The sequence below is a fragment of the Phoca vitulina genome, unplaced genomic scaffold (assembly GCF_004348235.1).
Source record: "Phoca vitulina isolate PV1807 unplaced genomic scaffold, GSC_HSeal_1.0 scaffold4, whole genome shotgun sequence".
NCBI classification, from domain to species: domain Eukaryota; kingdom Metazoa; phylum Chordata; class Mammalia; order Carnivora; family Phocidae; genus Phoca; species Phoca vitulina.
The window spans coordinates 40,081,967-40,109,521 of NW_022589707.1; the positions used below are offsets into that span (position 1 = coordinate 40,081,967).

At 40.9% G+C, this 27,555-nt stretch overlaps 1 protein-coding gene and 1 pseudogene across 5 annotated transcripts in view; one reads left to right on the forward strand and one right to left on the reverse strand.

Annotated features, from left to right (window-relative positions):
* Window positions 1-27,555, reverse strand: part of CREB5 (cAMP responsive element binding protein 5) — a 458,616-nt gene that overhangs the window by 188,776 nt on the left and 242,285 nt on the right. The gene's annotated exons all lie outside the window — the stretch shown is intronic.
* On the forward strand, window positions 5,848-7,047 carry LOC116630934 (annotated as a pseudogene).

The following is a 27,555-nucleotide window of genomic DNA, read 5'->3' on the forward strand; positions in this document are numbered from 1 at the left end:
ATGCCTTTGTCTTCCTATCTAATTATTTCTTGTGTTTAACATCTTATTTAAATATTATCAAAAGGTCACTAGCCAATTCTGTATCTAATGTAAAAATGTACTACTAGGTTTGCATCCTGTCAGACTTAAGAACTGGCCAATTCTGTGAGGATGATATGAATAGCCATACTGGAACATATTTTTTCCCTATATTTAGAATCAGGGTCAGACCTTCCCAATTTTCAGAACCATTTAAAATTTTTTTATTTTATTGTTGTAAGAACGCTTCACATGAAATCTACCCTCTTAATACACTTTTAAGTGTACTATTATACTTTATTACACATTATTATATATTATTATTGCTCCTTATTACACATTATTGTTGATTATAGGTACAATGTATAGCAGTTCTCTAGAGCTTATTCATCTTGCTTAACTGACAGTTTACACTCTTTGATTAATAACTCCCCATTTCCCCTTTCCCCGAGCCCCTAGAAACCACCATTCCACTCTTTAATTTTATGAATTTGACCATTTTAAATACCTCATATAAGCAGAATCAGCAGTATTTGTCTTCCTGTGACTGGCTTGTTTCACTTAGCATAATGTTTTCATGGCCAATAAGTATATGAAAAAGAATGCTCAATGTCATTAACCATCAGGGAAATGCAAATCAGAACCACAATGAGATATCACCTCACACCTGTCATGATGGTTATTGTCAAAACAAAACAAAACAAAACACAACCAGACAACAAGTGTTGGCAAAGCTAGGGAGAAACAGGAAAGCTTGCACCTTGTTAGTGGGAATGCAAAATGGTGCAGCTACTATAGGAAATAGTATGAAGGGGGCGCCTGGGTGGCTCAGTCGGTTAAGCATCTGACTCTTGATTTAGGCTCAGGTCATGATCTCAGGGTCATGAGGTGGAGCACCAGCGTCGGGTCAGGCTCCATGCTCTCAGCATGGAGTCGGCTTGAGTTTCTTTCTCCATCTCCCTCTGCCTCTCCCTGCCCCTCCCCCCAACCTCTCTCTCTCTCTCTCTCTCTGTCTCTCTCTCACCTCTCTCAAAACAACAAATAAGTAAATAAATCTTTTTTAAAAAAATAAAATAGTATGAAGTTTCCTCAAAAGAAAAAAATAGAAATGCCATGTGATTCAGGAATCCCACTTCTGGGTATTTATTCAAAAGAATGGAAATCAGTATCTCAAAGAGATATTAGGACTCCTATGTTCATTGTAGCACTATTCACAGTACAAGAATGTGGAAACAACCTAAATGCCCATCGACAGATGAATGGATAAAGAAAATGTGGTTTACAGTGGAATACTATTCAACCTTTAAAAAGAAGTTAATTCTGCAATATGCAACAGAGCCATGTTCTTTTCAGAAAAAAAAAATAATAACATTTGAGCATTGACCATGCTAAGTGCTTCAAATGCCTATTTCATGTAAGCCTTGTAAACACCTATAAAGTTTATTATAATTATGTACCCATTTTTCAGGTGAGAAAACAAGGCTAAGAGCAACTCAATCACTTGCTTAAGGTCTAGAGCAGTAAGTGGTAGAGAAGCACTCAAGCCTACCTCTATTGACTGTAGGGAAGTTCTGTCTGTCTCTGAAGATGTAATCTCCTCAAATGCAAATCTTTTCAAATCTAAAAACATCGAAAAAGTAACTTATTCTGAATTTTCTAGAAAAATCTCTGAGAAGATTGCAAAAATTATTTCTCTTAGCTATACAGATTAAATCTATCCCTACATCAAACTTTAATGGATGAATTATCGTGTCATCTTAAAAGTTATTGTTTTGAGTATTTTCATTAAATCAAGTCCATTTTATTATAATGATGGTTAACTTAAGTAGAAATTTACAAGTTGTTGTCAAATTTCATTTTTTAAAAAAGTCTCTTGCATTGAGGCATGAGGATGAGCTCTGAGAAAAGTAACTACTTGCTAGAAACTGTAAACGACAAGAATAACTCATTACATTTGTACAATGTTCTAGAGATAACACTAATTTTTATAGTTTTTTTACACGAGATAGGCAGAAGAGTCGCTATTTAATATAGTGGAGGCTCAGAGGGGTAACAACTAGCCCAATATCACACTTTTAGCCCATGACCATTGTGCTCAGTGCTGTCTTCCCATGAGTCTCTGCTCCCCACAAAACTTGGAAAAGCCCTCTGTCCCCAAGGTTTTCTTCACTGCCATTCTGGAGGAACAGAGGCAGATTTAGATGTGTGGTTTTCTCACTGAAGAGGATGGTATCTGTCTCATTGTAGAATGACAAGGGAAAATAAACAGGCACCAAACAATTTTCTCCTTAACAGCTTTTTTGAAATCTACCCTGTTATAGTAGGCCAATGAGTGAGAAGGCATTCGTACAGCAGAAACATTTGCCATTGGGGAACATTCCCTGTGATATCCAGGCATCCTGTTGGCTGGGTGAATGGTAGATTTGAATAACCTTTCTCTTCCAGACCTAAATTATGGGTCATCCAGTGCAATCTTGGAGCCATGCTGGCTGAATTCAAATCCTACCTCTACAATTTACTAGCTGTGGGCCTTTAAACAAGTTCTGTAACTTCTCTGTGCCTGTTTTCTAAGGGGATCAACAAGAATCTACCCCACAGGACAATTTAGGGGCTTCAATGAGATAAATGTAAAGTGCTTAGGACAGGACTTGGCAACGGGCTCAATGAGAGCAGTTATTTTTATTATCTTAACAAAAGAGCCCCTCAATGTCTTTATCTATAAAGTGAGAATAAAAAGCCATGTAACAAGAATCAAAATAGATCCTGTCTTTGTAAATCATAAAATGCTCTGTGCATCTAGAGAATGAATGCCATTGTTTTGAAGAGAAAGTTGCAATGTTTGAGCTATACCCGCCCTCCGACTCTATCAAATCGAGAAAATCATTATTTTCTATTTTGAGAAAATAGATTATATTCTAATCTCTAGACTGACCCCACTGGGAGCTTGTGAGGCAGGAATCAAGGAGTTGGAGGTGTTGTCTAGCCCATCAAATCAAGAAAATCATTATATTTCTATTTCGAGAAAATAGATTATATTCTAATCTCTAGACTGGCCCCACTGGGAGCTTGTGAGGCAGGAATCAAGGAGTTGGAGGTGTTGTCTAGCCAGGGGTGGGTGCTCATCCAAGACTTGATGGGCCCTTCACCTCCCAGGGGAAGGCTCACGATGACAGTAGTTTAAGATGATGACATGCTAATTTCGGGCAAGTTCAGTAGGAGTGCAGCTGATATAAATGAGGGGATACTTTTAAAAAAGCTCCTCCTTTTTCTTCAGCATCATGGTCTCACCCAGTGACACACACATGGACTCCAAGCTCTAATGTCTTCAAGGATGACCAGAGGCCAAGTGAGGAGAGCTGTTCTCCGCATCTTTCCCGGTTTATTGCATGTGCCCTGACTGCCCCCCCTCCGGTCTTCCAAGTTCAGCTTCAGTGCCCATCTCCTTTACTAAGCTGCCTCTCAATCCTCCCTCTAGAACTAATCTCTTCCTACTGTGTCCTCATAAAACTTTCATTTGTGCACCTTTAATGCAGGGCTGTCAAAGTTCGCCTTGTTTCATCATGAGTTGTGCAAACCTTCTCTGCCCTACTGGCTTGTAAGGAACTGCTTCTTGTCATCTCTGTGTCATGGTGACACCTACACCACACGCTGCTCAAACGAGCCATTCAATAAATATTCATCAAGTGAAGAAATAAATATTTGTTGGTGATAATTAAACTGAATGAGAACTTCATGGCCTCTAAGAAAGGCTCTGAATTTTTTATATGGAGCATTGCTCTTTTCTCCTATCACTGTTAAGGTTGTTTCATAACATTTTCTGCCAGGAACAGCTCCTATTAAGAAATTATTAAGTGCCAGAGGAGCAGCAGCACCTTCTATGATTAAGTACTGGGTGAAACTGGTGAAGGGAGGCCCCCATTTGCTCCTAGTTTCAGAGGCAAGGACTGTTGACTTTTATTTCGTGCTGCTCCTGCCACAAGCCAAGTGTGATTCAAGTGGTGGATTTTGGAATTGTGTTTTCTGCTTTCCTTTCCCTGAGCATCCCCTCCACATGGGCCACTTCTACTGCCCATGTCCCGGATGGACTATAAGGTGCATCAATGAGAAAGCAGAGTCCACATTTCTTATTTGGAACCTGGAACTGTGTGGTCACTAGATGTCATGCATGCTTCTAACCTGTACGCAATCAGTAACTGGGTGAAAGCAAAAGATGGAGGAAAAGTTTAGAAGGGGGAGCACTGATTGGATTTTTCCTTTACAATCTGAGATTAACTTTATCATGTAAACAACTAATGAGAGTTCTCCAAATGTTCTTCTAAATTGCTTTTCCCTCTCAGGGATGTTATTAAATATCCCTTATGTTGGCTCTGCATAGCAAAGACACTTTCCATGGGGAAAATTCCAAATTTAGCTCTCAAGTACATGGAATCATTCTTTCCATGGGGGGAAAATTCCAAATTTGGCTCTCAAGTACATGGAATCATTCTTATGGATGGTTTTAGTAGATTTTCAAGAATTCCAGCATCATTTCCTCAACTTCCTGAAATTCAGGCTAAAGCTTCAGGAATGGTACCTCAGGAGATCCCAAAAAGGTAAATGTCCACAATGCTCACTCCCAAGCTTTAGACTTTATTATAGAGACTTGGATAGCATATACACTTGTTTAAAGAATAAATAAATAAGTAAATAAATAAATAAACTAGCGAATTAATGAATGGATACATCAGATAGTGCATTGTTAGAGATAACATTTTAGCCCTTCTTGGTCATGTGATTCCTAAATATCCTGACATGGATTTAAATTTTGTTTATCCTAAATGAAAATCACAAAATGTTTCAGCTGAAAGGGACCTTAGTGGTAGGCTCTTAATACATAATTTTTATTTATTTTTTATTTTTTTAAAGATTTATTTATGAGAGAGAGAGAGAGAGCGTATGAAAGGCAGGAGGAGGGGCAGAGGGAGAGGGGCTCGATTCCCAGGACCCTGAGATCATGACCTGAGCCAAAATCAAGAGTTGGAGACTTAACTAACTGAGCCACCCAGGTGCCCCTACACAATTTTTAAAAGTCATGGCCTGATTTGTTCAAATGCCACTAGAAAAAAACTGTTTCTCTGATCGACACGTAGGTAAGGGCCTGGAGACCACCAGCTCTGAGGAATCAATTACAAAGTTTGTCCAACATTATACAGATCTTAGAGGTAGAACCAAGACTGCCAAGACACTGGCCTGGTGTTTCCTCCTACATGATACTTCCCTTTATGAGTGAAGAGTTGTTTCTGGGTACTTATTAGGTAAAAGCACATCTCTCTGACATGAAAGTTAATGGGACACAGGCTTTAAGAAGTTTTGAACCAGACTTCAGGGTAGCCACAGAGTTGTGGGTAGGTTCTCTTTATAGAAATATTCCAGCCAATAAATGAAGAAGGAATGATAGAATGAGACTTCACCAGTTTGCAATCCCTAAAGAAATAATGGGTCCAGGCAAGGGCTATTAATCACTGCCAACACCCCAAAGAGAGACAGAATTGGTACCTCCTGACAGAAGTACCACTCCACATCACCCATGAATTACTCTTGCCAAAAAAACCCTGAACTGGACTCTAAAGCAAGTCTAGATAGCCAGTAATTACAAACTTACAGGAAATACAAGAAACAGAGGACCTTGTCAAATTGATACCATAAAAATGGAATCAACAATATTCAGATTATACAAGGTCTGTCTATAGGCTCTTCAACAAATCAATTGCAAGGAAAATCAAGACAAGGGGGACATGGATCTGGGATTTAAAAGTGACACGTCAACCAGTTCCAATGTATGGACCGAACAGTTCTGATTAAAATAAAAGTGACTTTTCCTCTGAGAAGACACAAAATGATGGAGGTACACCAGTGCTCCTGGGGCCTTGGAGTAGGAGGTAGTGGCAGTCTGGCCTAGATCATGGAGCTGGAAGAAGCAAGACCAAGCTGGGTCACCTAGGCAAGGGTATGAACACATGGATATTTATCCCAGAGGATATCTCTCTTTTCTTCTTGCCCATCAAAGAGTCCTAAATCACTGACTTTTTCCTGGAGATGTGCCTCAAGGATAAGGCTTTGAAGATTATGCCCATGTCAGAGCAGAGGTATGCTGCCCAGTGGACCAAACTCAAGGCATTTGTTACCATCTGGGACTACTACGTGGCCATGTTGGTCTGGGTGTTAAGCACGCCAAGGGGGTAGCCACTGCTCTGCTTGGGGCCATCACCCTGGCCACACTCTCAATTTTCCCCATGTGATGAGACTACTGGGGAAACAAGACAGGCAAGTCCCACACTGTCCCTGCAAGATGCCCACCTCCACACTGAGCACCTCATCCCACCCCCAGAGGCACCAGCATCATCTCTGCTTCTGTGCCCAGGAAGCTGCTACTAATGGCCAGCATGGATGACTGTCACACCTCAACCAGGGGCTGCACTGTCACCCCAGACAACTACGCCAAGGCCACCTCTGATGCCATATCCAAGACCTGCAGCTACCTCACCCCTGACTTCTGGAAAGACTGTATTCATCAAATCTCCCTATCAGGAATTCAATTGACCTCCTCCTGCAGAATCACACTAGAGTCTCCCTGCAGAGGCCCCAGACCGCAGCTGTGGCTACCACTGTAGTGTTTTTATACAAAAGACATAAAGTGAATTAATTAAAAAAAAAAAAAAGTAAAGGGCAAAAGTCCTATGAAACAATCAAGGAAATCTGAAAGGTATTTTAAAATATTAAGAAACCACGGGTAACTTTTAAGGTGGAAAATGGTATTGTGTTTACTTTTCTTTAAAGAATACTCGCTTTTTATACTTACATGCTGAAATACTTAGGGAAGAAATGCTATGATATCTGAGATGCTTCCAGCAACCTTGGGGCAGGCTGGAAGTGGGCAGAGACACCAACGAAACATGACTGGTGATGAGTCGAGAACTCTTTTAGTCGGGTGACAGGTCTATGAAGTCATTATCCTCATTTCTGTACTTAGGACATGTTTGACATTTTCCATCATAAAATGATTTTAAAGGTGTTTTGTTCAGAATTATTAAAAAAAAAAAAAAAGGTTTTGCTCAATTGTTAAAAGATAAACAAGCCTGAAAGGCAGGAAGGGATTTCACAGGAAGTTCAGAAGCTTTTGGAAATGCAGGGGACCCTCATTAGGAGTGGGGCATGAGGAATCTCTCAGAAGTGATAACAAGAATATCCAATCTGTTTTGACTGAAGCTAGACTAGACCAGGACACAGGGCCTGCTGGTGGTGAGGGTGATATCTCAAGGGAAAAGTGTGGTTTCACAGTCTTAGTCTCGGTTTCACTACATTATGGGTAATAACAGCAGCCTAGCCTCTCTATGTTTTAACTAACTCAAAACAGGACATTGTGAAACTATGTCTTTGGCAATGTAATGAAAAGATCATTCCATAACCACAAGATCAAAACCTAAATGGAGGGCACCAGTGCTTCCCATCTGAATGAGCTTTAAAATACTATTGTCCTTACCCCCAAGATAGAGCATTCCTAAAGCAGATCTGAATGCTTCAGGCTGGCAAGAAGCCTCTCCAGATTGCAAGTTGCCCCTGAAAGGATGTACTGGCTTGTGCTTTAAAACGGTTATCTATGACACTAAGCCGCCCCCAAGACCATTTGTCAATTACTTCCGGGGTCACTTACTAAAATAGATATTTAACAACCTAAAGAAATAAATATTCCCACAAATGCCCAAGGTGCTTAAGCAGACACCCTCTGGCAAGATTTTGTCCGAATGTCATGAAATCATATATGTCATCAAATATGACAATTTCCTAAGGGGACCCTAAGACAGGTAACGACCAGTAATCAACGGGTCAAATGAAAGCACATGGAGGGATCCCAAAGCTTACCTCTGACTTTGTCCTTCAAAAACCCAATCCAATGCAGCCATCATTTTTCAGTCAGTTCACATAAAGTCAAAACGATCTTTTATTCTGGGAGTAGGGATGATGATTTGACACCTATGACTCATAAGTGGCCCTTTGTGAAGGGCCCTGTGACAATGCATTAGCTTACATTGAAGCCTCAGTGTGTCTGACACTCTGTTCCCAGTAGTCCCTCATCCTCGTTGCATCTAGGACGGGGTTCTAGGCCCTGGCTTAGTGAGTGTCCTCATTTTCAGACCCAATATCTTGCAACAAACCTTAAAAATTCTTAGGCACTTGCGCATTTGCAATGAGATTTTTTTTTTTTCAAGGGGAAACATATATTTTTAGTTACTTGGCCAAAACGAGCAAAATGCTCAAACTGTTGAAATAGTGGGGCTCCCACCATTTCATGACTACTTTGCTAAGGCATAGGAGTGAAGAGAGTTTCCTTGGTCACTCCAGGGAGCAGGCACACATTTACCAATCAGGACACTCTGCAACGGATGTCTTATAAGATCCACTGGTCGTCAGGGGTAATCCCAAATTCCTGCAGAGAAAAAGTGGCTTCTTTTCCTATAATGATTGCATTTGGGGAATGAACGAAAATGGCCAAAATTTTCAATACATCCTTAAGAAGGGTTAAGCACAAAAATCCCGTCAAACAATAATGGGATTTGTGTATGAAACATTACACTCTTTGAACATTTTTGAGAAGGTGACTCTCCTCTTTCCCCTCCAACTAATAAGAATTCAACATTATTTAACATAATCCTACTGACAGGTAATTTCTGACATGAAATTTATTACTGGCTTGCCCTTTGAGGGCATGTTTCACTATTAATGTTTCCTTTTAAAAGCTATAGCATACATTAGATTCACATACAGAGTTTCCCCATGTTTTCCTTGGAAACCCCTACTTTCTGTGGCATTTTACATTGCCCAAGTCTGCTTTAACTCTGTATCCTTACGCGCACGCACACACACACACACACACACTCCCCCAATGTCCAGGTATACACTTAACATTGGAGCACTTTGTTCTACCATTATTAGGTTTACCTATAACTGAATAAGCAACATTAGTAGAGCATAAATTTAAATAAGTTTTTCCTGTACCTGAGTATGCAATTGAGTGAGTTAGAGTTTAATGTGATCACACCTGGAAGTAAGAGCTGCAGGTTGTGGATATTATCCATATACGGCCAGAAAGACCCTGCAAGCAGGTACCCTGATTGGTGCTTTGAGCCCTACACGTTGCAGGACATATGAGACTTTTTGGAACACACTTGTGATTCTGACTCATTCAGAGAAATGATTTTTTATCTGGTGAGTCAGCATGAAGCAGGTATTTCCCTACCTGTGCTAACCATACAAGGGCATTGCTACCTGGAGGGTTAGGTCATCTGCCCCAGGAGGAAACACACACCATCTCTGCTTTTTCTGGAACTGCTTTACTGGCATCATGAGCTCATAGTCTGGAGTTGACTATGTGGTGTCCTTCCTTTGAAAGGGAGGCATTATCTAAATGGCTCACCGGCTGGCAAAGCAGCCAGGGACAAGTGAAAGGAATATTCATTTCTTCATTCACAAATTATTTACTTATTCATTTGTTATTTCAGGGAGGTCAGGTTTGTTGAGCTATAATTTCCAGATAGTAAAATTCGCTCTTTTTAATATGCAATTCTATGAGCTTTGACAAATGCAGACAATCATGTAATACCACCACAATCAATATAGAACAGTGCCATCACCTCAAAAAGTTCTCTTGCCCCCTTTGTAGTTAACCCCTCTCCCACCCACCATATTTATTTTTAAATGATACTCAGATACAACAGAGACATGAATTCACCTGCAGGTCGATTCATGGACATCCTTATTCTTAACCTAGTGTCAGGATTTATGGGTGACAATCTTCAGAGACCCTCAATAGCACCAGAAGATCGAGAACCTTTCAGGGAGACCCGTTGACTCATATGCACCCTGATGGATAGCCTATTTCTGTAAAGAAACACACACAGGATCATGCCACTAGGTAAATTCTTAGCCCTCTAGCTCTTTCCCTAAGTTTAAGAGGAAAGATCAAGTTCCCCTTGGCTTCTCCCCTCCACCAAATGCTAACTGGGAAAAACTGGGGCACATGTACTCTTTCCTGACCTTGGCCCCCACCACTCTCCCCTCCCCCCACACACACATATTTGATTCTCTCTCTCTTTACACATGCACACACACATACACACACACGAGAAACAGAGGCAACACAAAAACTGCCAAGATAGTCTGTCCTCCAAGGTTGTCATTAAATCTCTGAGGCCACGACTGGACCTTCCAGGCTCAGGAGCCTGGGATGAAAATCCCCCATCCCGAGAAGCTGGAACTGATCCGAGGTCCTTGCACATTAGGGAAGAGTTAATTCCCTAGGTCGCTGGGCCATTAGCAGCTCAGCCATCCATTTTTCATTTGAAGGAACCTTTTTAAAGGTTGAATTCTTATCTTCGGGAGGCCCGTAAATGCAGTTCTTATGTTTTCATTGGGTTTATTTAGCCTGGGGGATTTAGGTCCCTCTGTTGAGGCAGTAAATTTTCCCCTTTGTGTGAATGTATGTGGTTAATATACTTAAAAATCCATCAGGCAAGGCTAACAAAAATGCAGCCGCCTTTACACAGCAGTTTTTGGCAAGGATATAGTCACTCAGGATGGCTGTGCGGTGCTTATAATTGAATTGTGGTCACTAAGCCGAATGCTATCAACTTCTGTAAAAACCCAAAGCCAGATACCTCTGAGTACGCCTTTCAGCACCTTCCCTCTGGCCTGGCCCTTTGCTGCCGGCTCCCCACCTCTACCCAGCTGGCAGAGTGGGACACAGAAAGAAACCCAAGACGAACCACCAGCAGACGTGGCTATAGCCTTTAAATACACGTGCCATGAGAGACTGAATGCGGGACCTGAAGGCAACTGAAGACCCAAGAACACAAGTTCCATGCTCTCGAGGCCAGTTAGCATTTGGTGGAGGGGAGAAGCCAAGGGGAACTTGATCTTATTTCTGTCAATACTGTCTGACACTAGGGGCACAGATCCCAGGCCCCCCAAAGTCCCCCTCACCATAGTAACCTCAATCTATAGGCAGTTAGCTGACCTTTCCCCCTTCCTCCTCTGACCTCACATACGCGCCTCTCTGTCATCTGCCTTCCTGGCACAGTCGACCACAGGCTGGTGTGCATGACAGCTGTGGGCTTCGGCCAACACGCACGCAGACTTCACAACTCAGCCACCGCGGCTGCCGGCAGGAGACCAAACGACCTCCACACACCCCAGTGCATCAAACTCAACAAGCTGGCCTTGGTTCCTGACACACTGGAACCAAAAGAAGAAAACCAACTCATTGAAAGAAGTCATGGCAGGAGGAAAGGAAAAAAATCTGCCATACGACTCTCCCTAACCTAAAGACAAAAGCAAACAAAGTAAAAATACCTGCAAGAGGATTGTTCTAAAAACTACCTTTGGGCGCCTGGGTGGCTCAGTAGGTTAAGCATCTGCCTTCGGCTCAGGTCATGATCCTGGAGTCCCGGGATCAAGTCCCACATCAGGTTCCCCATTCAGCGGGGAGTCTGCTTCTCCCTCTGCCCTTCACCCTACTTGTGCTCTCTCTCACTCGCTCTCTCTCTCTCTCAAATAAAATCTTTAAAAAAAAACACATGAAAATCCAGGCTTCTATTTAAAAAAAAAAAACAACAAAACTACTTTTTCACTAGGCTAAGGAATAGTGAAATGTTCTAATCCCTCCCGGGCATTGCATTTATTTAACAAATATTATTCTAAATGGGCACGTGCTAAATGTAACAATAGTCCCTGGGCCCGTTGCGTGCATATGCCATCCCATATGCCCTGAAAAGGATAGAGAAAGCACTTCAGGCTCAACCACCATCCAAAGCAAATTCTGCTGAAAATGAGCTCCTGGAGCTAAGGAGCCTTTAGCAGGTGAGGTCAGGGCTTAAAAATTCAACAAGACAGAAACTGTAAGCAGCCCAGCACAAACGGCTTCAAAGCAAAAGACAGACTGTCCCACAGACCTAGAACCTAAAAAGAAAAAAACTAAGCCATGTCTAAAATGCATGAGTCAAAAGAGCACGCATTTCTCAAAAATTAAACATACGACTTACTACTCAAGAACTACCGTGTTAATTCACATTATTGCTGCTTACCACTGATAGTGGTTGCATAATTACCTCAGGTCTCTGTTTTTTGAAAAATGTATCTGCAAGGCTATTTAAAGTCACACCTCTGACATCCTGCTTTAGATGGTAAGCTCCAAGAGGAGTTATTTGACTCTCTTATTATAACCACAGATACAGCATGACATACAAGTAGGTCACAGATTAGGAATGAACAGTGATGACTATTGTTATCGATTAATATTTATGCCAAAAATTACAAAATCTCCCCTTTTTAAATTAAACTAATTTAAGAGGAAATGTAGAGATCCCATTAATCTCATATATGAGCCAGGCCATACTGAAGCTTACCTATAACGAACAGTCCCTATCATTAACCTTTACTGACCTATGGATTACTCATATATCAACACATGTCAAATCATCAGGTTGGCCCATGTCCTGAGAAATTTCAGAGCCCTAGTTTTAAGAAAAGTCGTAATGGCTTCTGAAGGAGTGAACAATGAAATATGATTTTCTAAAATAGTTTTAGGGTCATCTATATAAGTCCTGACACCCAGGATTGTAGCATGTTCAATGTGCTGTACTGTAGGGAGGAAGAAAGGACAGGGGCCAAGAAAGCAGTGAGACTGGGATTGCCATATGAAGTTTTAGAGCAGCATCCTTAAATTCTAACCTGGCTCTGACCATAGGCTAGTTAGCAGTTTCAATTATATCCTATTTCCCCTTTAACATTCTCCCCCCACCTCTGTTTTAAAAAATAATATAAAACATAATATTTATGTTATTGTCATTCTGGCATTTTACTGATGAAGTCCTATCTTTCCATCTATGCTCTTCTACCCCCACCACCATCAAAAAATCACAACCAAAAGAAAAGAGAAAAAAAAATCCAGAAGAGTATGAAACACGTAAACATACATAAGGGGAAAAAACATTCCTTGCCTGCCTTCTCTTAAAGAGTGAGGAAAGACACAAAGCAAAATGCAGGCCAAAGGAGTTTGAGTGTCTGCGTGTGTGTGTGTGTGCATTTGTGTGAAGTCTGTATGTACAAGAGGAAGCCATATAAGATCTCTCAATGCCCTAATGTCATGATTAATAAACAAAGCTCACAGCCAATGACATTACCCAGGAAATACCATGTCCTGTGCTGTTCAGTGTTTGCTTCAAAGGGCAAAGTCTGGAGAAAAACAAAGGAAGCCAGAGGGAGGAAGAGAAATTCAGTTTAACTGTACTGCCGTGAGCTCTAAAAGCAAGCCAAATCCCAAGTCTGGCTTTTTTATTTTGTGAACAAGGAGATTATCTTTTCAAGTATGCATATCATAAAGAAAAACCTATGGGCACTGGTCTTCCTTTGGGTAAGTCAGGGGTTTTTATCATTTCATGGTTTTGCAAATAAAAAGGCATTAAGCCACTTCCCTTCCGATGCATCAGACTTCCAGAGCTTCATCCTGCAAGTAATTCCGAGTTGTGTGCTTCATTAAAACTCTGAGATCCACCTGGTTTAAGGTTTCCAGATCCATAAGGCAACAGTTGAAATGGGTATAATTTTCTCAAAAAGTAAATCCAGTCTATTATGGACTGGATCTTCCTGGCATTTATACTATCTCTGGAAGTCTCTAGAAGGCCTCGTATGCCCCCAGTACGTGTAGGTACGCATTACTTTGCTCCCACTCAAAGGACACACTGTACAACTTCTTCCTATTTCCCCTTACATTCAGTCTTGTGTCCCCACATTTTACATGTCTAGATTAGTTTTATCCTCAAACTACAATTTTTTTGGTATCTTTTGACCACTTTTCATCTATTTTGGCCCTCTTACTCCCCAACCCCGACCCCTGCCTCTGGCCATTACCAATCTGTTCTCTGTATCTCTAGGTTTGGTTTTTCTTTTTAGTTTCCACATTGAAGTGAGAGCACACAGTATTTGTCCTTCTCTGTCCGGCTTACTTCACTTACTTTACTTGCCCTCAAGATCCATTCATGTTGTCACAAATGGCAAGATTTCCTTCTTTGTTATGGCTAAAAAATATTCCAGTGTGTGTGTATCTTTATCCATTCATCCATCGATGGGCACTTATGTTGTTTCCATGTCTTGGCTATTATAAATAATGCCGCAATGAACATGAGGGTGCATACACCTTTTTGAAGCTCAGGTATTTTTAAATACTAGTCAAAGGGTTGTCATTTAGCTAGAATGTCCCTGAAATGGGTCCAGCAAGATAATCAGAAAATCACTTTTATATTTTCCTCTAAAGTCTAACTAGAGAAATCGTTATCTAGTTTTTCAAAAGAATATTAAGTGTGTTTCACAATAAATCGCTATTTCTGAGTACCGTGTATGAGTAATGTAAGATGGTATTCTTAAGACAAAAGAAAAGAGTAAAACAGGCATACAGACCATGAAAAGCCACGCTCCATCTAACAACTGTTTGCAAAGGCTTACAAAGAACCAGTTCTGATTAGGAACATTTTGTAATGGAGAGGCCGGGGCAAATGAATACGAGCCAAGTCTGCTTGTTGAGAATCCTTTTCCAGGGATGAGTAGTTCTTCTCACACCAAAGCTGAGCAGGTACACCAAATGTGTCTTCCGGGAAGGTCATAAAAAGGTGTGCAATTTGAATGAGAGGACATGGGGATAACTTGTTAGGTAACTGTTCACCCTTAGCAAGACAACAATGAAATTAATATGTTAACATTTTTAAGTCAAAATAATATTTCTACCCACAGGCAAGGGATATCTTGAAGAATAAAATGTAAACATCTCTAAGTAGAACAATACTGTTTTGTGAGATAAATTATCTTTCGGTGGTATTGCATGGACATCTTAACCTTATAAAACCTGGAAAGTGGTTGTTACTATCAAAATACTGTCCCCAAATATTGTCATGTCCTCTGTACTGAAGACAAAATTAAAGAACAAGCAGGGAATCGGTAGTAATGCTTTTCAAATTGCATTCTAATTGCAATTTTTAAAAAAATCAACTTTATTGAGATATAAATTACATATAATCAAGTTTATTTCATTTTGAAAATTTATTTCAAATTTATTTAATTTTTATTAAATTGATTTACTTTTATTAAATTTAAATTTATTTGACGTTTACTTCAAGTGTACAACTATTGAATTTCAGCAGGTGTCTACACTTATGTTACCACCAACACAATCAAGATATGACATTTTTGTCATCCCATTCTCTCCTGCACCTTTCCTGCCAGCTTCCTCCCAGGCCACCTGTCTCTACAGCATATCTTGCCTGTTCTAGAATTTCATGGAAGTAGAATCATACCGAATGCATTCTTCTGTGTCTGGCATTTCTAATCTCCATTTGCCAAACCCACCATTTGGCTCAAAGCCCTGTGCCCCTCACTCCTGCATCTCATGGTCAGGAAATCAGCTTTGACTCTGATAACAAGACCAGAGATGGACGGATGCCACTTTTGAGAAAGTCACCAAAATAGCAGGAAATGAGGAGCAGGAAGCAGCAAAGGTCAATTCCAGTTCACTTCTTTTGGGGGTATTAATTTTAGCACATTGTTTGGGTTTCCCCAAAAAGATATTTTTGGAATAAGGGAATTCCAAACACGAAGGCCAAAAATAGGAAAGAAGAAGACCCTTTGGATATTCTTTCCCACACATGCCTTGAAGTATTGTATCTTTGACCAAACAGATGCAAGATTAATGCTTGATGATAAAATCAGGGGGAGAGATGGGTTTTCTCACAATATCTAGAAGAATTTGGCCAAAATACAAAAGTACAAAGCAATTATGGATTACTTATCTACCAATAGTCTTCTCACTTAAAGTAGAATTTTCCTGGGTTTACAAATCCGAAATTTTCACTTGCCAACACTTAACATCAAACATGAATAATTCCTTTTTCTTATTAGGACCATGCAAGGGTATTTTTGGTTGTGTGTGATATCCAGTTCTCTCTGGACCTGATACTCTTCTATATAAACCATCCCAGCATTAGAAGGATCCAAATGCAGAGGATTAGCACCCTTTTATGCACACCTCTCTATAAATGCTGTACACTACACAAATTCCGACGTAAGCACTGCCCTTAAACTTGTGAAACGATCCAGCTCTCAGCCACAGATCTCCTGAGGACACATTCCTCTTTACATCAACAATGGTCAGACCTCTGTGAATACATTTACAAATTACCTAAAGACCCCTAAATCGACAGCAAAACTAAATTTTCTAAACTAAAAGCACATCTGGCTGTAATTTACCAGCTAACTAACAGACTAACCAACTAACTAAAACGTAGGGGCATAAATCAGCATGTTCGGTAATCTTCCCAGGTCTTGAACCAGAATGGAAAAAAAAAATTCCAAAATCCAAATCCAAACTATGGGCAGAAAAGGGCCCCAGACAAATCAGTTATTATTCCTCAAAAACATCACACTCCTTGGAAGATCTACAAACTAAATACAAACTCCCACACCAGGATGTCACACACATTCAGACTGCAGTCACTGCTCATTAGTGGCACTGCCAACAAAGACCTTCTTTGAGACAACTTCCACCTGGTTGGGGAGCCCAAATTCTGAATAGTCCACTGCATGCCAAATGCATCTCCTCCCTGTTTTGCCATCTGGTTGAGATAGGAAGCTTACAGGAATAGTGATAAGGAAGCTGGTACTACATGGAGCAATGACTCAGTTGAGTGACTGCCTGATTCCTCTTTAAATGTGATCAAAAGGCCTCCATGGATAGGCTGTGATCAAAACAAAACATACTGGGTCATATTGGCTAAGTTCTCAAAGGCTGTGGAAAAATTATTCTGCATGTTTTTTAGACTCTGCCTAATTACACATAAAGGTTTCTGTCACTGAATCTTCATCTGCTAGCAATGGAAAACAGTGAATTTATGAATTTTGGAGTAGTATGCAGTTGCTGAGCCCAAAGATGCTCACATTCAAAGAGCTGTTTGTCAGTTGGGTCTTTTAAGTGATTATCATCAGTGCCTGCAAGGGAATTACCTTATCTTGTCATGGTAGTGTTGTGGAAATCAACAAAGTTAAAATCAAATTAGAAAGAAATATACCTTTGATTTCTGAACTTTTTATTTTGAAATAATTATAGATTCACAGAAAGTTGCATGAAATGTACAGGGAGGTCCTGTGTATCCCTATCTTCACCCAGTTTCTTCCAACTGTGACATCTTGCACAATTATAGAACAATATCAAAACCAGGAAATTGACATTAGTATAATCCACAGAATTAACTTCATCAGTTTTATCTGCACTCATTGTGTGTGTGAATGTATATGTGTGCATGTGTGTGTGTTTAGTTCTGTGAAATTTAACACATGTATGGTTGCCACTATGATCAAGATACAGAGCTGTTCTATTACCCTAAGGATTATTCATAATACCTCTTGATAGCCACCTCCAGCCCTTCCACCAACCCTAACTCCTGGCGACCACTAATTGGCTCTCCGTCTTTATAACTGTGTCATTTCAACAATGTTATATTAATGGAATCAAACAGTATGCAATCTTTTGAGGTTAGATTTTTTCATTAATTATACTTCTGAGATCCATCCAAATTATCATATGTATTAATAGCTTTATTACATTTTTTTTGCTGAATAATATTCCATGGTATGGATGTACCACAGTTTGGTTAACCCTTCACCCATTGAAGGACATTTGGAAACACACCCTTATTTTAAAATAGTCCAAATTTGTAAATTCTGACACAAATCAGATTAGTAGTATAAAGAAAAGATTTTTCTTTAATGGAGGAAAATACATCATACCATAATCTATTCACAAATCTATCCCTGATTATACAAGAATACTATGCATTCATCTTATGTTTTTTACCTTTTGGTGACCATATGAAGTTCTCAATAACATGTCCTAATTCTATTGTACTTAAAACAAAATAAAACAAAACAAAACAAAAACACCTCTATTAAAAACTTTCTGCCCAAACAGACCTTTTTATCCCACCCTTTTATTTGTTCATTTAACTACAGTAATGTTTCCATGACCTCCACAGAGTCCAGAATTTGAAGAGATATCTGGTTTTTTTCCAGACAGAAGAACTGAATTAACAATCTCCAAGAGTACTGAGTAGTTTTGATCTGCCTTGCTTAACTCGTCAGCCATTTTATACACTGAAGTATTCCCACTGTAACTAGCAGTTCCAAGTGTAGAGCTGTCTTCCTTTTTCTGTCATTTTAAGCCCTTAAGAAACCATGCGTATGAGCACCTGCTGCATGCCCAATGCTTGTGGACTAACTCCTCTATTCATTACAAATAATCCTTTCAAACTGCTTCTATCATCATTTCCATTTCACGGATGAAGAAACTGAGGCCTAGGGGGGTTGAGGCACCTTTCTCCTGGTCACATATTTAGCAAATGTTGGACTCAGGATTCAAACCTAGGGAGACTGGTTCTAGTACCTGCACCTTTGACACAGTGCTCCCACTATTTGTCATTTTTGAAGAGTGCATCCCTGTTTGTCCAGTTTGCCAAATGCCCTTTTTTGTTTCCAACCATTCCTCCCATTTTGTTTCATATTGCTCCTACTCTCATGGTTTTTCTTTTCTTATTGTTATCTTATACGTCTCTAGAAAAATTCCTATATTACACTCCCCCATACACTAAAATAGAAAGTGTCTATTAAAGTTTACCATGTAGATCCAGGCATCACCTCCTCTCCCCCCGAATAAAGAGAGATGAATGAAGAAGGTCTTAAGGATCCTCCAAAATGAAGACCAACATGGTGATTATTTGAAGGGAGATAATCCAGTCTTGGAGATTTAATACGTTCCCTTCCTTTGGCTGTTAAAACTCTTAGCTAAAATGTGTTAATTTGAGTTGAGCTATTTATTTATGTGTTATTGAGTCCCACAACTCCTCTAGAGGGGACACATATTTAAAGACCCTAAGATATATATTGAAAGTATTTTTTCGATAGCTCCCCTGCCTGTCCCTCACACCTTTAGCTTTCATACAATTGTATGAAATTGTACCGTCAGCAAAGCTATGAGTCTCATTTGCCTTTTCTAAGTCACTTAAGATACACATAGTAATGATAATGATAATGTGAGATATCCCTCACTTATAAAAAAAAAAATGAAGACACTTCTTTCCATTAAAATATACCATACAGCATAAAAATAATCCTGCCCTACTTTACATCAAGACCCTCTTTATTGATTGATTGATTATCTGGGGGGGAGGTGCAGAGGGAGAGAGAGAATCTTAAGCAGGCTCCATGCCCAGTACAGAGCCCAACATGGGGCTTGACTCACAACCCTGAGATCATGACCTGAGTCAAAATCAAGAGTCAGACACTCAATCTACTGAGCCACCTAGGTGCCCCAAGACCCCCTTTAAACTCTGTAGGGAAAACTCACCAGTTGTACCTATGTTGCCCTTCTTAACACTCTCAAGTCACTGCACGGAATGCAAACTAGGCAAGGTCAACTCAACAGAGGGAGCAGTATTCAGATAAGGTCATGATGGACAGTGAGATGGAGAAGGAGTTTGGCTCACAAGATGTTCAACTGCTAGTTCTGTGTTAGGGCTGAGTGATATTACACTAGCTTAATGGACTCACCAGTGCTAATTAACCTGGGACAAGGAGGGGCCAAATGCATCATGGTAAGTTGTGATAATTCTTAATTGAATGACCACAGAAATAATTCACAGGCCAAGTGCCCCATGATGGCCCAAGGGTAGCTTTAAAAACATTTTGCCACACACAAAAGGTTCTGCTAAACCCCAGAATGATTACCCATCCTTTTTACACATCTTCTCTTAAATGACATGACTCATAAAGTGCAAGTTCATAAATAAATAAATCTTAGTTCTATCTCTCTGTCCTGTCTTTTCCTTCAGAGGGAAGTCAACATCAGTTTGCCCAAGAAGTATAATTCTAGGTTCATTTTCCTACCTTCTTAGAATTCAAATGTAGTGACCAAGTATTGTCTGCTTTCCCTCCAGTGGAAGGCAGTCCCATGAGGCATGTTGTTTCTCCCCTTGCTGTTTTGCTCTCCCATGCCTTGGAGTCCACCCTTACTCCCACACAGGCTGGGAATCCTCCCTAAGCAGAGCCAAAAAGGCTCAGCTAAGCTGTGGCTCATCAGGATCCCAAAGTCAGGGGACTGAGGAGGCTCCAGAGTTGAGGTAGGGGTTGATGTGGTCCTCAGATGGGACTAAGGACAGGCCATTCACTCCCCACCAATCTGGTCAGACACCAAATTAAAAGAAACATCCAAATCTAAGTTAGATTCTTCCAAAAATTATTTGCATGGAATATGACTTGCATTTGGGCCAGATCCTCCAGGTACTCTTTATCTTTCTGGATCTGGCATCAAGTCTCTCTAAACACTCCCAAGGGTATTGTTATCACATTTTATTGGTAGAGAATGCACTGGAAATGACATATCATTCAGAGTCCCCAGAGGACACCTAAAAACTATTGTGATAGAATAAGCAGGACCTAGAGATCAGCTTTCCATCTGCAAAGAGGTGTGCTCCTCTCTCGTATTGCTCCTGAGAGAACGCCTGTTTCTGGTGGCCTAATGTCTACACTTCATCAGAATGCAGTAACAGAGGGTCAAAAGGAAGGCCTCATGCAACTCATACTCATCCAGCCCTTGGGTTCCAGGATTGTCCCTTCAACATGCATTTTTGTAACTGGGAAAGGAAAAGGGTTGCACTGCTTACCCTGCCAAGGAGATAATGGATCCAGTAATTTCTGAGTTTGACTCAGGAAGGTTCAGCTATCCATTAACCACATTCTTGAATTCAGGCTAGAACATCATGCATTTCAGGTTTCATACTAAATCATGGGCTTGGTCCCAGTGCAAATTTCACCAGTGAGCATGCAGGGATCAGCATCATAGAGTGATATCTTGGCTCCAAGACTTACAGGTCATTAGGCAAACTGGGATCCTTTTCACTATTGAAAGTCACCATTATGTGCTAATAACAGCAGCAATAATAATAATAATAGTAGTGAATACTGTTGAGACCTTATAATGGACATAATGCTATATACTTTACATATGCATTATCTCATTTATTTCTGATGACAGCTATGTGAGCTGATTGCTATTATCCACACGTTAGGGATGATGTAACTGAGGCATGGAGAAGGTAAGCATGTTCAAGGTCACATAGTAGTTATTTGGCCAGGCCAGGGCTTAGACCCAGGTCCACACTGCTACAAGTTCATGCTCTTAACCCATTCAAAAGACTACATGTGTGGCAAAAGGAACTTATTTTAGCTGGAGAGGGAGATAGGAAGAAATAATTCTAGTGCATCCTCCTTTCAATAATTTAATATGAACTGTTCAAAGTGAGCAATTGAGATGCTTCTAAGCATCTGTGACTCACTTCTTTTGGATCTGAGAGTGCTGTTATGGAAATAAGTTGCAGGGTAGATCATATTTTCTTATAATATATGCAATGCAAGAAATTCAGTGCTGAAATATTCAGGGTGGTTGGCTCCTCTCTTTGCCCTTTGGAAAGAGTAAAATTTCCGTTTGTTTTATTTAGAGCGTCTCTGACTTTGAAGTGATCACCTTTATCCTGCTCCCACTGGCCTGGCTGTCCGAATATGTAGCATAAGTGATTTTGGGGGAGTACGCACTCATCGTTTGATTTGTGGGAATATTCACTCATCATATTCCATGGAGCTGCTGCACACCCCAAAGTCTCATAAAAATTGCACCATATCATCTCTGAGAAGAATCCTCCAGTTAGAAAGGTGGCCCCTTTGGGAGGGGTCATTGAAATCCCAACGCTTAGGTCCACTGGGTAGAGGGAGCTGCATGACGTTGTGATTTAGGAGGTCTTGGCCTAAACGCTGTGGTAGGCACGATGAAAGTGAGGCCAAGGATCGTATTTCCCAAGGAACCCAGAACACCATACCAGAGGTAGGCGTATGATATCCGTCTGCTGAACTTGTGACGCCAGAGAACTTCAACGGAGTAACATGAAAACTGGCCTGCCCCTCCAATTTCAAAAGCATCAGTTCCTATCCCCTTTGCTTTGATGGTGTGCAAAATAGGTCTGAAATGCGATATCTAAATTATTCCCAAGGTTGCTGCTGCCAAAAGAAAGAGCCATAAGCCAGACCTTTTTCCATGTTCAATCTTCATCACCAGCTTTGAAATTAAGACCACGCTGGTGGGAAGGGTTGAGAAGTAGAAAGAGGAGGCCTCTTTTTGTTCAGAGTTTGGCTAAATTTAACAATGATTTATCATTTTTGCACAGCTGGGTGCTTGCTATCTAAAGTGGTTCTGCTATCATAAGCGGAACCCACCAAGGAAAGGAGGTATACCATGGGACTTGAGGTAGAAGCAGAAAGAACTGTGGAACTATTTAAAACTTTATTTCAAATTAGACCACTGATTGGCCACTCATCCATTTAGATAGATAGATAGTCTCCAACACCACCCTTAAAGTTTGAGTGAGCTTATTACTATGGGATGGTGATACCCCCAACTTTCAAAAATTTTCAGAAAAATTTTTCCTGATCTTCCTAGCAAAGTCAAGCTCCCCTACTAGATGGTTCCATAACAACAGGCCTTTGTACTTTAGAGGGTTACAATTTTAAGGTATTTGTATAAATATTCAATTAATGCCCATCACCCCCTCACAGGACTGTGTATTCTGTGATCATGTCGATTTATTTTTCTCTCCATTATTTTTCATAGAGGCCAGTACAGTGCCTGGCACATAATATGAAATAAATATATAGAGAATATAATATACTTTTATTATTTATTTACATCTATAAAACTATATAAAATAGATATGTATAATATATAAAATATTTTTTCATAGAAAGCATAGACATTGGATGGAGGTTTGGAGGGTGGGGTGCTCAGGAAATATTTATTGAATGATGAGTTAAAAAAAAAAAACGAAGGATGTTCAAGGACTGGAGTAGGGTGTAAGGAGATCTTTGGCAACTCATGTTCCTGAACCGTAAGAAGTTCAGAGAATGTTGTGTCCTTATGTAACTAGAGTGGCTTATAGACGCTGCTGAGCAGAAACTTTAAATTCTAGCAGAGAAAACAGAATAAGGAGGAAGACGTAATTTAGAACTCTTTGTACGTCAAGGATTTGGTTAGCTGGGCCTCACATGTATGAAGGATCCTGTCACAGGTTGGGTTGACTGACAGCAGATGCTGAGATAGGGTCTGAGATGAAAAAATTTTTATTAGACAGAAAATTTATTTTTTTTTTTAATTTTTTTTATTGTTATGTTAATCCCCATACATTACATCATTAGTTTTAGATATAGTGTTCCATGATTCATTGTTTGTGCATAACACCCAGTGCTCCATGCAGAACGTGCCCTCCTCAATACCCATCACCAGGCTAACCCATCCTCCCAACCCCCTCCCCTCTAGAACCCTCAGTTTGTTTTTCAGAGTCCATCCTCTCTCATGGTTCTTCTCCCCCTCCAATTTCCCCCCCTTCATTCTTCCCCTCCTGCTATATTCTTCTTCTTTTTTTCTTTCTTAACATATATTGCATTATTTGTTTCAGAGGTACAGATCTGAGATTCAACAGTCTTGCACAATTCACAGCGCTTACCAGAACACATACCCTCCCTAGTGTCCATCACCCAGTCACCCCATCCCTCCCACCCCACCCCCCACTCCAGCAACCCTCAGTTTGTTTCCTGAGATTAAGAATTCCTCATATCAGTGAGGTCATATGATACATGTCTTTCTCTGTTTGACTTATTTCGCTCAGCATAATACCCTCCAGTTCCATCCACGTCGTTGCAAATGGCAAGATCTTATTCCTTTTGATGGCTGCATAATATTCCATTGTATATATATACCACATCTTCTTTACCCAATCATCTGTTGATGGACATCTTGGCTCTTTCCACAGTTTGGCTATTGTGGACATTGCTGCTATAAACATCGGGGTGCACGTAGCCTTTCGGGTCCCTACATTTGTATCTTTGGGGTAAATACCCAGTAGTGCAATTGCTGGATCGTATGGTAGCAGACAGAAAATTTATTTTTATCCTTAATGTTAATCAGGGTTCTATTCTGCCTTGCTCTATTCACCAGGTACTCTTCAATAATTATTTACTTATTGTCTATGGAGCTCCAGGTACATGATGTGCCCCATCTAGCTGGGTAAGTGACATGTTAAACGCCACACAGGCATGCTACAGAAGAGGGCAGAGTGGGCCTGGGGAAATCAGGAGAACTTGAAAACTTTTCTAGAAAGTTCATTGTAACTGGACCAATAACGTGAGGAATGTTTTGGAGACTAGGCAGTCTATGTTTATCCAGGCCTTAAAGAGAGTTAAGTGGGCTGTAATCCTTGTAACCAGAGTTGTAGAGGGAGGTAACTAGATTTTCCCTTACCTTCAAGTCAAACAGGCATCACATTCACTGAGTGTCTGAATCCACTTCTCCCCTCTAATAACAGAAGAGGGCTATGAAAATAATTACCTAGTCTAAGATACTTTAACCATTTGATCTTATCTATGAGGTTAAGAAAAAGAAACCACTGATAAGCTTTACCTTTTTATTTATACTTTATAATTTCAGGTATTGTTCAGGGTTTCAAGCAGGCAACACTGATACCAGTTTTCACCGTATAAGGGGAAAGGCAGCAGACTTCTCATCCTCCAGAGAGGAGTGTCTGTGAGAGTCAGACAGATGAACTTGGCATTGCCTGCAGAAGAGACCGACAAACTGGCTTCCCACTGCTCGGGAGGGAACCTGCATTCAGGGGCTCAGTGGAGCCCCTTCACCCACCGGTGGTTACTCAGCTCCCTGCTGTTGGTGATAAGCTCTCAGGAGTCTGCAAATAAAGTTTCTTCCTGTAGCTTTACTCCTTTCCACTTGGCAGGCTTTCTGTCGCTAATGGATCCAAAATTAATGGGTCCTTCCTCCCTTATTTCTTTGGATCTCTGACAAAGCACATTCTGGGAAATACAGCAGGTGGTTAGTTGTCACCTGTGGCACATCTCACAGGGTTGGGACCAAGCTACATCTGTCATACTCCAGGGCTCTCCCATCAAGTGCCTGGAATTACATGGAAGTAAATCCCAGGCACATTCATCATCACTTTTAGATTTTTTTCACAGAAATGTCTCCATCCAAAGATGGACCACACAATCACTCTTCTGGAGGTATCTTCCATGTGTGTACAAATTGCAATTCAACCAACAGGAATGGAGCAACAACTGTAAGCATAGGCTGCACATGGTGGTAAGTCTGGGTGTGTTACCCTCGAGGTCAACCTCTCCTGGTGAGAGGCTAAGAGCTCAGGTTGAGGCTCATGCCATTTGCTCTCATTGTCAGTAACTGGATTTGTCTCAGAAGTGTGTAACTTGCTACAGTGGTATATGCAGTTGTGCTGATGTTCTCCATACTGGACTACTCAGGTCTGAAAACTGGCCCTACCATTTTATTATCTATGGTGACCTTGAGGCAGGAATTTAAGTTCCCTGTGCCTCAGTCTCCTCAACTATAAAGTAGGGATTGTAACTGTATTCCCATGTTAAGGATAAGAAAACTGAGGCACAGAGGGACTCAGCAGCTAGGTTAGGTATGTGGCACTGAGTGCACCTGGAACGGTGCCTGGGGCATAGGACACAGTACTGTTGTCTCAGTGTCTCATTCCTGGGTCACCCTTTGTAGACATGTGGGAGGTACGGGCTGTAGCACTCAAACAGGTTTGCTGCTCCATCTCCTCCAGTAGGAGGCTAAGTGACCCGTGCAGGGTTGAACTCTTGACCTCTGTAGGTTTAGCACTGTGCCCTTGCCCACTGAGCTAACTGTCTTAGACAGGGCTACTAACTACCAAGCTATCAGTTCTAAAGGATGTCAACCTTCTTTGCTCCTTCATCCAAAATCCCTTCAAGATTTAAGTACACCTTCTAAGTTAATCTGTTTCAAACATTTGCTAAGAAATAAAAGAAGTCAAAGTGCCCACTGCTTTACTCAAAGTTGAAAGTGGGGGTACTGGTCTCTTCCCCCACTGGTCTCGCATTCTATTCCACCCCCCAAGTTCTTTGCAAGAAAAAAAATTATGTTGGCCACAGTTGCAATCAGCTTTAATTCATTCTTTATTGCTGCTCTGGTTTTGTGTTATTTGAGCTGGTTTAACTGTTGAAAGCGTTTCAAATGTTCACATGGTCTGCATTAGGTTACCGAATTAAAACAGGAACAGCCCACCAAATGTAGCTTTCTGAAATGCAAACCACATGAGTTTGATTTCTTTGTGGTATAACTTTAATTGGGTTCAGAGGTCCCCAAGACTTACCTGTCTATCTGCTCCGTGACGGCCTGATCTGATAAGACTAAGCTGAAGGGGCTGAGGGACACGAATGGCTCCAACTCTAGTTTCAGAACCAGTGCTGCCCACACTATTCCATACTCCATCCCATGTGTGACCATCTGAACTCAACTCAGTGGAAACTGAAGCATACTGTCTCAGGGCTTCTTCCACATGCTGACCTAGCTAGTGTCTGTCGCGCACAGAACACGCAGGTCCCACGCACAGAGTGCTGGGAAATGGCTCATATAGTATCAGTGACATGTCAGAGTTGCCACTTTCCTCCCTTCCCTACACCCCACAATCCATTATGCCTAATATCAGTCCTTTTCAACAGAAGAGGGCTTGAGGCTCAGATTTTCCCTCTTTGGGTCCCTCTTGATCGTACTTTGTGGCCAGTCTTCCTTGGACCCTGTCCACCTTCTGGAAGAGCTTCCATGGCTTCTAACTTGTCCCCTTATCATTTCTGAAGGCAAAGTAGAAGCAAGAATGACTGTCGTTTAGTTCCTAGGAAGAGCTGGACTTCCCCCACATAGGTTTCTAAGAAATTATCACATGACTTACGCAAATCTACAAATGTTGTCTGAGTATTACAAGCAGGGTACCACACAAGCCACCATGAAAGGGGAGGCTTGGGAGGGAAGGAGAGAGAAAAATCCGTTGAACATGTGGCTGGTCTAAGGTGGAAGCAATGGAGAGGAGAAGCCAAGAAGACTCCTGAGTTTTAAGCCTGGCTGCTTGAAGGTATGGTATTAAGCTGGAGCAAAAAAGAAACCGCCTTGTGACTTCAAGCTTCAAAGGAAGCCCTGGGAACATGTAGAGGAAACATGACATCCTCTGGCCATTGTTTTTCCCTTGACTAAAGCATGACTGTGGGGACACAGGTCAGAGACATTGTGAGGAAAATCCAGTGGTTATCCCGTCTGAAGTAAAAGTAGACTTCTCAGTTGAAGCTACACAGTGCTCATTTCCATTAAAACAGTGGGGGGAAAAATACACTGTTCAGTATTTCCTCAGAAGTTCATTGATCATACAAAAGATTCTCTTTGGTAATCTGAAAAGTATCAAAGCCTTTCTAAATTAACTACACACACGTACACACTTACCTCTAACTCCTCACTGAGCTGGTATTTGGGGGGTAGTAGTA